Source organism: Schistocerca serialis, chromosome 1 (assembly GCF_023864345.2).
Source record: "Schistocerca serialis cubense isolate TAMUIC-IGC-003099 chromosome 1, iqSchSeri2.2, whole genome shotgun sequence".
Lineage (NCBI taxonomy): Eukaryota > Metazoa > Arthropoda > Insecta > Orthoptera > Acrididae > Schistocerca > Schistocerca serialis.
In genome coordinates, this window is record NC_064638.1 from 527953181 (window position 1) to 527964497 (window position 11317).

An 11317-nucleotide genomic window follows, 5' to 3' on the forward strand; every position below is an offset into this window, starting at 1 on the left:
TCATTTATCAATTAACCTGTAAATTAAACTTTACATATGGACAAACTACACAACCCTGCCAATTCTGAAACTTTCTACCACTTGAAATTGCAATTAGAATCACCCACAGAACTGCAGTCGTATTGTGATCAAGCCACACAATTTATTAATGTTTACAATGGACAGCAATGCTGAAGACTAGACTATACAACAAACACCAAATCATTTACAAGAACAGCCCTCAGAAATAAACACAGAATATTACGTTACACCATTTTACTAATTGTTTAGCTCCATGGCTGTGGACTGTATTACCTTAAGAAATGTATTCTTAATTATTATAACAATACATGTTTTGGGCTTTTGCTTTTCTTCAGTTGGCGTAACACAAAAAACATATTGATATACATAAAAACAGCAAAGTGGCTGTTTGCTGGATAAAATATAGAATCCTAGTAGATATCAGGAATTCAACCTAAACAATTTCAATTTGCACACAGTCAAACACACACAACCTCATTCCATGGGACAATCTTCTTGAAATTCTACATCTCATTGCACTTTAAGGCGATGAGACAGTGCCGTGAATTCAATTATTAGTTAATACACAGAAAATACTTCCACAAAATTTACAGAAACCATAATGTTGTCAGTAAATTATCAACCACCCATAACAGACAAATCTATAAAAATTAATCCTAATCGCTGAACACTGGAATTAAATTCAAATGGTGTTTTCATCTAAGAGCCATATCTGGCAGATAAAGGGATTTTTTAATGACTCCCCTCTTCACGAGTTCTGACAACAGAACATTACAGCAACCCTGGAAACTAACAGGTTATTGTACACTAAAAATAATTCAGTTACACATACCTGAACTAAAATTTCTGGTTCTATGTTAACACCATGAAAAAGTACATTTAATGATTCTTTTACGTAAAATGAATACGTACACTACTAATACAATTTATGTAGAAGAGTACTTTACACAGAAGACCACTCAAGACGCAGCTTTAACTCATCTGAACTGTGCATATCAAATTCTGCTCAACGAAAGCCAGAGCATAAAAAATTCGAATGTGAGTACCACTAGCTGCCACTTCCCCCCCGACAACGTATCACTCGTCATCAAAATACTACTTCATTAACATTTGGTTAATAATATAAAACTCACTCTAAAGTTTAAACGTATTAACCAACCATTTATGCTGAAACTTCGTCGGCAAAAACACTCCACGACCATTTCCGCCAATAAGTAGCTGAACTGCCCGCATTTCATTTACCATGTTGGCCTGTGTAATCTGACAAAAGAACCATTTTTTAATAAATAAGAATAATTTACATACACAAAAATTAAAATTTTTACAAATTTTATTTTGAAGGAACATTCATTTAAGAGTTAACAAAAACTCAATATGCAACCGATGTTACAGACATTCGTAGAATGCATGTACAATTCAATATGAATCACAATAGTATTTCAACCAATGAAATTACAGTAGTCCCGTCATTACAAACCGCAACGCCATTTGCTTCAAGTTGCGATCTACCGCCACGACAGACCACAGGACCGTCTGTCACACGAGACGCCATGATGAAATCTCCTGCAACACGGAAATGGCTTCATGAACCCGTGACCATGAAATGTCTCCCCTATTAAAACATTCAAATATTGCAAACCTTACCTATGATCATCTCTGCGGCGATATCTTCACTTCTTTCAACATAGACATAAAACTATTAAAGCTGTTGATATCATCGCATGCCTGATAATCCCAATCTGAATTGGTGACCTTTTGTCTAGAAGTTTCCAAATTCTTGCAAAGCTCCACTTTCACTCGCTGCCAACGCCTGTAGCGTTCTTGCTGCTTGCTTTTAAGTTCGTGTTCCGCCCTAAGCAATGCGCTTGACAAAATCGCCTCCACTCTTAGATCCCTCCTACGCTTTCTCTTCATTGTAGATTTCTTAGAGCGGACTTTACTTATCCACTCGACAAGTTCCTCTGTCTGCAGCTTCTTTAATCCGACGTCCCTAAATTGCAGTGAAACCCCCATATCTGCAATTTTAGACCCAAGTTTTCCACACCACTTGCTGAAACACCACTCAGTCACACGAACTTTACGACACTCTGACGTCACAACCACGTCATGCAGAGAAATTCGGAGAACAACGCGTGGCCTTCTATATGCAGAGCCAGAGGAGATTAAAACAAAATGGCAGACAGATAACTGTTAAAAGTCGATTCCAATGGACATCAAAGGGCTGGAAAAGAATTGAAGGCGCCGTCAATGACCAAATAGTATTGTATTACTTTATTGCTAGATCTGAGGCACTTACCAGTCTTGACTGGACAGACTGCGCCAAGTTTACGTACATACATACCAGTTCTTTACAAAATTTCATTTCAGGTCCTGTGCAATTTTCCTTTTGAATGGTCACGATAGTAGGGATTGCTCTTCTCGGGACAAAGATGAGCGTTTCTAAAGCGACCATTGGGAAACTATTTTGTGTTCCAGCCAGTCGACAGTTTGGTAGATCAATGTTCCTCTTATTGTGGGTTCATGATTATGTAGTCTTGCCTCATGCTGAAAACTATTGGTTCTCTTTTACACTAATGAGGGAGAATAAAAGATCAAAAAGTTATTGTAATACGCTTAACTCATAGGCATGATCTAACGGTATGATCTTGTGTACACGAGGAAATCCAGAAAACCAACAGGACCTTCATAAAATCTGCAGATCGATGGATAACGTTTTCTTTCTTGATACAATTGATTTTGAAGGCATGGATTCACAAAACATGAAATGCTCTTAAACAAGAAAGACAAATACTATTTAGGTAAAAAACTTGGCGAGGTACTGAAAACTATACATAAATAGCGAGATATATGGACCAGTTCCATTGGAGACAAAGCAATACTCAGACAGAAACGGTTCCACTCAAGAATGGAGCCAGCAACAGGCTTCCCTCGTACATGCAGATGACACAGAAACAACAGTTGCAACTGAAGCGGCTGTGATGACATTGGCAGAGGAGAAATTAGTGTCAGCATCTACAGTTTCAACAACAACAGTAACAACAAGGTATGTAAAACAGCTAGTAACAGAAAATCTAGGATACAGTGAAGCAGACAAAAGGAGAAGAACAATCATTACTACAAGCAGGGTAGGAATCAACAGTAGCAGTAGCAGCAATTGGAGAACCAACATGTAGCAGTTCAAGTAAAAGGAGGACAATGACTCCTTCTCATCTCAAAGACTTCGTAAGAGTAGGAAGGAAGGAGAAGCTCCCAAGATGAGTAAATTTAATTATTTAACAGTATTTCACTACAACGGGCAGTCAATAAGAAACAAAATGCAATAATTGTAAAGTGAACTGGAAGTCATAGACAGATTGGTTGTTTGTATTACTGAACACTGGCATAAAGGATCTGAAATTGAATACATAGTTTTACCTTCTTTTGAATTACCTTCTTACTATAGCATAACATTGAAGAGGGGCAGAGGCTCATGTATTTAAGTAAAAAGAGGACTCTAATTCACAGTTAGAAGTGATATGATTCCTTTAAGTGAAGAAAAACATTTTGATCTTGCAGTGATAGAGTTAAAAGAGCATAAAAACTTAAAATCTCTGTCTACTGCGCTTCTATACGTCTCCTGATGGTGATATCGAAATTTTTCACTAAATAATACAAGTCTTGGACAAATTATGTAATCCTAAAGGACAGATAGTTATTTGTAGAGATTTAAATATCTATGTGATGAGAAAGTGAATGAAGTCAGCAACAGATTCTTGAATCTCATGCACAGCTATTGTATCTCACAATGGGGAACAAACGTCACAACAATAACAAATCATTCACTCTCAGTTATTGACCATATTCTAAAAGATATCAACCACAAATATTGTAATATAGCTGTCAAAAACTTTGGGATATCATACCATCTTAGGCAAATTACAGAACTGAAAACACCTGCAAAAAAAAAAAGCAAAAGTGGTTACCTACAGAAGGGTGTTTCCGAAATCAAATGAGTGTGAATTTGCAATGCAGATGAACAGCCAGACATGATCAGAAGTATATTCAGGAACACATGCAAATAAAAAAATTAACAAATTCACAAACATATTAAAATTAAAATTTGAGGAGGCATTTTGTAAGATAGTAAATTCTGTTAGAGAATTTAGTAGAAAAAACCGGGTAATAAAATTGATCAGAAAATCTTCTGAAACTCTCAAATATCTCAGTTCCATTGAAGAAAAGAAGAGTGATCCAGCCTTCTTACAGTTCTTTCTCAGATACAAAAGAACGTAGAGAAAACTGCTGTAGGAAGTAAAAAGAATCCAAAATGATGTGACCATGCAGCACTCGGACGGTAAAAGCAAAGCCATTTGGAACATACTGAAACAAGAAACTGGTAATGCAAGGCCAAAGCAGATGATTATGAAAATTAGAAAGGAAAGTCGTTTAATGAATAATTCTAAGGACCTGGCAATGTTTGCAAACAGCTACTTCAGTAATGCAGTTACCAAACTCCAAGAAAAGCTTCCAATAATACAAGATACAGCTGCAGTTAACTATGTACCTTTCACAATGTTGCTACTACCCATCACAGGGGAGGAAATCAGAACAATTTTCCACACATTTAAGAGTAAAATGGACATAGGTCTAGATAAAGTTCCAATGTGGCTACTAAAACAATGCACAAGAAACATAAAAGTACCCCTAAAAACATTATAAATAAGTCATTCTCATCAGGTTGCTTCTCTGATTACCTAAAGCAGGCTAAAATTCTGCCATACATAACAAGGTGATAAAGAAAATATAGAGAATTATAGACCAGTGCCATTACTGTCTTGCTTTTCAAAAAGAATAGAAACTATTATGAAAAACAGGCTTATGGATTATTTAAATAGTTACCAGCTTCTGTGCAGAGAACAATTTGCCTTCATGTCTGGAAAGGGAACAGAAGCCGCTATAGCAAAATTTACAAAGTAGTTTCACAAGCTATATGTAAAGGAGAACAAGTAACAGGAATTTTCCGACATCTCAGTAATGCAGCTGACACAGCTGATTCAAGGAACACTTTTAGTTAAACTTGTAGATCAGGAATAAGGGGGTGGTAAATAAGTGGTTTAGGTCTTACCTAACAGACAGAGCACAGAGAGTACAGATGTTGCTAATTTCAGGTGGCTCTAATTATATGACGAAACATGTTACAGACCCAGAATATTTGAACATTGGAATCCGTCAAGGGAGTGTGTTAAGCCCAATCCTGTTTCTTATTTACATTAATGACTTTCCACTGTGGGTTACAGAAATTGTGTTATTTGCTGATGACAGCAATACAATAATTATGGACAGGACACCAGAAATGTTAGTAGTAAAACTTGAAAAGGCACTTATGGCAGTCTACAATTGGTCAATTAACAATAAAGTAACTGTAAATGTAGAAAAGCCTAATAACATGAACTTCTAAATAAACAGAAAACCTAATATAACAAAATATAAAGTACTTAATGAAACCATAGACGATGTGGCTAGCAAAAAATTTTTACATACATTTGTTGACGATTAAAATGGGATGGACATATCAGGGTACATGAAAAACGAAAACAGCATGCTATTCCTTATGGATATTAACCACAGTGTGTAATAGCTCACGCCTAAAATCAATATACTATGCACACATACATTCTAACAGCAGTTATGGCATACAAATCAAACAAAAACATTCTCAATCACATGAGAAGTGACTTCCTTACTTCTACAGATCTATCTCTGTCAGCTGCCATCAGCAGCCACAATGGCGAGGAAAAGCCTGTAGGTTGTCTGATGAAAGGGCTGAAGCCGGTTGCTAACGAATAAAAATCTGAAAATGGGGTCGGTACTATTTTCATTTGATTTTTACCATTTTATACCGATCGCTGCTTTGCTCTAATTACAGAATGCTTTCTGAAATTTTAAGTTATGGCATAGTATTCTGGGTTGCAAATGTGAGAATGTTGAAAATGTTTTCGAACTGCAAAAACGAGCTATCAGAATAATGACTAAAAGTCACAAAAGGGCCCATTGTATTGAGCTATTCAAAAGAGGGATATTCTGACAGTTCCAAGGGAAAACATATTCCAAACTGCAGTTTTCATACAAAAAAAAATTGAGCAATATAAAGCAAACAGCTCCAAATAGTGATCATCAAACCAGATACAGTGATTACTTGTATCTGGATAGAATGAATAGAGCAAAGACCCGAACCACTATGGTTTCCAAAGGAGTCAAAATATGTAATGAACTGCCAACATAGAACAAAAACATAAAGGAAATTTATAAATTTAAAGCATATCTTGAAGAATTTTTGTGAAACAATAGATTTTACTCATTAAATAGTTCATGCAAGACAAAATTTTTAGAAATAAATAGGCAGGTTGACCAATGACAAATTAGATAAAGAGAATGGAGTATACTTGTAAGCAACACGATACATAGTAGTTTGTAATTCATTCCACACAGTACAAAGCCAAGGTGTATTATAGGATGAGTCTTATGATTCATTACTCTTGTTTGAAGCCAGATTTTCTGCCTTACATAATGCAGTGATAAACTGTGTATGTATATATTTCTATTATGATTTTCTTATGCACACTGTGTTTTTCCATTAATTCATGTATCTCTACTATATATATATATATATATATATATATATATATATATATATATATATATATATATACACTCCTGGAAATTGAAATAAGAACACCGTGAATTCATTGTCCCAGGAAGGTGAAACTTTATTGACACATTCCTGGGGTCAGATACATCACATGATCACACTGACAGAACCACAGGCACATAGACACAGGCAACAGGGCATGCACAATGTCGGCACTAGTACAGTGTATATCCACCTTTCGCAGCAATGCAGGCTGCTATTCTCCCATGGAGACGATCGTAGAGATGCTGGATGTAGTCCTGTGGAACGGCTTGCCATGCCATTTCCACCTGGCGCCTCAGTTGGACCAGCGTTCGTGCTGGATGTGCAGACCGCGTAAGACGACGCTTCATCCAGTCCCAAACATGCTCAATGGGGGACAGATCCGGAGATCTTGCTGGCCAGGGTAGTTGACTTACACCTTCTAGAGCATGTTGGGTGGCACGGGATACATGCGGACGTGCATTGTCCTGTTGGAACAGCAAGTTCCCTTGCCGGCCTAGGAATGGTAGAACGAAGGGTTCGATGATGGTTTGGATGTACCGTGCACTATTCAGTGTCCCCTCGACGATCACCAGTGGTGTACGGCCAGTGTAGGAGATCGCTCCCCACACCATGATGCCGGGTGTTGGCCCTGTGTGCCTCGGTCGTATGCAGTCCTGATTGTGGCGCTCACCTGCACGGCGCCAAACACGCATACGACCATCATTGGCACTAAGGCAGAAGTGACTCTCATCGCTGAAGACGACACGTCTCCATTCGTCCCTCCATTCACGCCTGTCGCGACACCACTGGAGGCGGGCTGCACGATGTTGGGGCGTGAGCGGAAGACGGCCTAACGGTGTGTGGGACCGTAGCCCAGCTTCATGGAGACGGTTGCGAATGGTCCTCGCCGATACCCCAGGAGCAACAGTGTCCCTAATTTGCTGGAAAGTGGCGGTGTGGTCCCCTATGGCACTGCGTAGGATCCTACGGTCTTGGCGTGCATCCGTGCGTCGCTGCTGTCCGGTCCCAGGTCGACGGGCACGTGCACCTTCCGCCGACCACTGGCGACAACATCGATGTACTGTAGAGACCTCACGCCCCACGTGTTGAGCAATTTGGCGGTACGTCCACCCGGCCTCCCGCATGCCCACTATACGCCCTCGCTCAAAGTCCGTCAACTGCACATACAGTTCACGTCCACGCTGTCGCGGCATGCTACCAGTGTTAAAGACTGCGATGGAGCTCTGTATGCCACGGCAAACTGGCTGACACTGACGGCGGCGGTGCAGAAATGCTGCGCAGCTAGCGCCATTCGACGGCCAACACCGCGGTTCCTGGTACGTCCGCCGTGTCGTGCGTGTGATCATTGCTTGTACAGCCCTCTCGCAGTGTCCGGAGCAAGTATGGTGGGTCTTACACACCGGTGTCAATGTGTTCTTTTTTCCATTTCCAGGAGTATATATATATATATATATATATGTATATATATATATATATATATATATATATGTGTGTGTGTGTGTGTGTGTGTGTGTGTGTGTGTGTGTGTGTGTGTGTATAATGGCGACATCCATACACAGAAATTTGTCTGTGGATGAATTAATGAATAAGTAAATAAAAAAATAAAAGGATATACTTTCTGAAGATTGTCATTATTTCTAACCAGTTGAATATAGGCTTGCACTGCTCTAGTCTTTCACTTGATGCAATGACTCTGACTGCTTTCTTTTATAGAATTAATAAACCTATGCAACCTGCAAAGTCTTGCCATAACAGTAGGCTATAATTTATGTGTCTGAGAAATAGTACGTAATACTATATTTTAAGGTATGGGTCAGTTAATACCCTTTTTAATTTTCCCAGAAGGTGTTCAACGTGGGAGACTTTGGAGCACATATATACTGTGTGTTCATTCATTGATAGATTGGTGTCAGTCATGAATCCTAGCAGTTTATCGTGGTATGCAACGTTGCTAAGGTTTCATGTCAGATGTTGCGTTCTTTCTTCATTCATTTCCATTTGATTGTCAATAAACCATTCTTTGACGTTTTCAAAGAGCACATTTGCTGCTTGCAGAGCTTGTGCAGCAGCTTTTCCTTTCGCAAAAGAGTGGTGTCATTAGCAAACTGTTTCATGTGGTCTCTACAACCCAGGTCGTTGATGTAAATAAGGAATAGGAGAGGTCCTATGACAGACCCTGGAATAAGTCATACTCCAGTTTCTGTTCTTGGCAGATTGCACCATGAACTGATACTACCTGCTTTCGGTTTTCAAGACAGGCTTGAAGAGTAGCCATCATAACATCTCAAATACCATAACACTTTAATTAACAAAGCAATATTTTATGCAAGATGCTGTCAAATGCCTTGCTGAGGTCACAGAGTGGCGGTGCCACACTCTACCTGTCTTCAAAACCTACCCTTATCTCCCTAATTAAGTCCATTGTTGCTGTAATCATTGACTTTCCCTTGTGAAAATCATGCTGTGTGTCCTGAAAGATTTTATTGTCTTTGAAGTAATTTTGTAACTGGTATTTCATTAAAAACTCCATAACTTTAGTTAGGACGGGGATTATAGAAACTGGTCTGAAACAGGACATTTCTAATGGATCACCTGTTTTGTAGGCTGGTACTGTCTGTGTCAGTTTAGGGACTCTGGGAAGACACAAAAGGATACACATTTGTTGATTACGATGGCTACTGGTTGAGCAAGCTCTGAAATACTCTTCTTCAAGGCTGTGCAACATATGCCATAGATATGTGCACTCTCTGAATGTTAATATGTATTCACTATTTTTATAATGTCCTTAGGGTAAACTTCCTTCCAGTATTTAAAAGTGTAGCAGCTTACATTTACTATGCTAGCTGTGGGATCTAAGTCTGAGCCTGGAATTTAATTTACAGTATTTCCCACTATACTTCCGAAATATTGGCTGAAGGCATCAGGACTACATGAATTTAAGGCAGAGATGGGCTTCCTCCTGTGCTCACTTACCAGATTCCAAGCTGCTTTACAAGGATTATGAGACTCTATAATTAACTGGTCACTGTATTTCTTCTTTGCATCTTCCACTCCCTTTCTATAGATCCTCTTGGCTCTTAAGTCGTTACAATGAAGCAGGTTTTTAGTTGGAAGATCATAGATCAAAAGCTGCCATCATACAGTCCCTAAACATTAATACAACGAATTTTAATTTATCTAGCTCAGTTGTATACAACATCTTCCCTTTAATAAGTTTTTCCCTTCCTTGTGATTTGCATGCAGGATATTTCTTCAGGACTTTTGGGAATATGTCATCAAATTTTCTGTTCAGGGTTTGAAACAGACATTCAAATGAGGCACTGGCCCACATTTTGCAATTTTATGCAGCCAATTCACACCAGCTAGTGCTGCTTTAAAGTCAGTTAATCTCTCTTTTTTTAATAACCCTTCTACTGAAGGCACAGTTTGCAAGCCATTTGCTTCATTTCAATTACTTTTACTCTTCACGCTGAGTTCCATTACTGTGGTCTGCAATCAGTGGTTCAATTATACTGATATTAAAATCCCATATACTGAGGTTGGTGGTAATTGTGTCTAGACAGGCATTACCCCTTATTGGGAATTTGTTTGCTACAGACAGTCAATAGCTGTTTATTAAGCTCATGAAGACTCTCTCTTTAGTACTACAATCACCTATAAATATGTTTAACTTATAACACAATGCAATTTTAGATGTAAGGCATGTAAGGTAAGGAACCAGTTTTCCATCTGTACAGTAAAGTTCTCAAAGTTACCATCTGGTGAATTGCACACAGTGATAACAGTGGTTCCTTTGCAGTGAGATTTTTGTTTCCATACACAGATACATGACCAGGAATTGTAGTAGCTCGATATCATGCATTTACCATAGCCAAATACTCAGTAGATCTGTAATAGTTACCGTCTGCTTCAGCCAACCTGACTCACTGATACATAAACATCAGTCTCACTTCTTCTAGAAAGAAATGGCAAAAGGTCCACCTTGGTTCTTAAAAACTGGACATTAACAATTGCTATAACAATAGGCACACCACTGTAACCACTATTGTTCTTTCTGTATGATAATTTGTGGTCCTATTTTATATTTTCAAACTCTATTTTATTGGGGCATTGCTCTATCTCCAGAACATAAAACACCTTATTACTATATTCTTGGGCCATATGGCACAGTATCTATTAGCTTGTCCTTTAGAAAAAAGTTGACACAATCTTGAAGCTGTTTTTTACACCCTTAATTTCTAGTTTCTGAATTTGGAAAGGTTTTCTTGAGGATTTTGATTACATTTTCAGTTGTAGTGGCATTTTTCACTTTTCCTAAATGGAACCACGCCTTTTTCTATCCATATAACATTCATTGATCATCACTAGTGGCGATTATCACATTTTTTCCGTCACTGGCACCTGAATTTCTGACTGATACGATGGCAGCTGCTTGAGATATTGGTTTTTCTTTCTCTGCAGGTTTCTGAAATTCAGTTTTATAAAACATTTTTCGTTGTACAGAAGCATTCAGAGTCAGGTTTTTGGTTTGTTGGTTTGCTGTAGCGGATGAGACGTCTTTTCTCTACAATGAGGCAGTTCTTTTCGTATTATGTACCTGACACCACATAACAGCATTCACAT

General features: G+C 38.5%; 1 long non-coding RNA gene across 1 annotated transcript in view; it reads right to left on the reverse strand.

The window, feature by feature from the left end:
- The window catches only part of LOC126474867 (uncharacterized), a 29202-nt gene extending 27622 nt beyond the window's left edge, over positions 1-1580 (reverse strand). The window contains exon 1 of the long non-coding RNA XR_007586590.1: positions 1181-1580. This is a non-coding gene — a long non-coding RNA (uncharacterized LOC126474867). The remainder of the gene's footprint in view (positions 1-1180) is intronic.
- Between the last annotated feature and the right edge of the window lie 9737 nt (positions 1581-11317).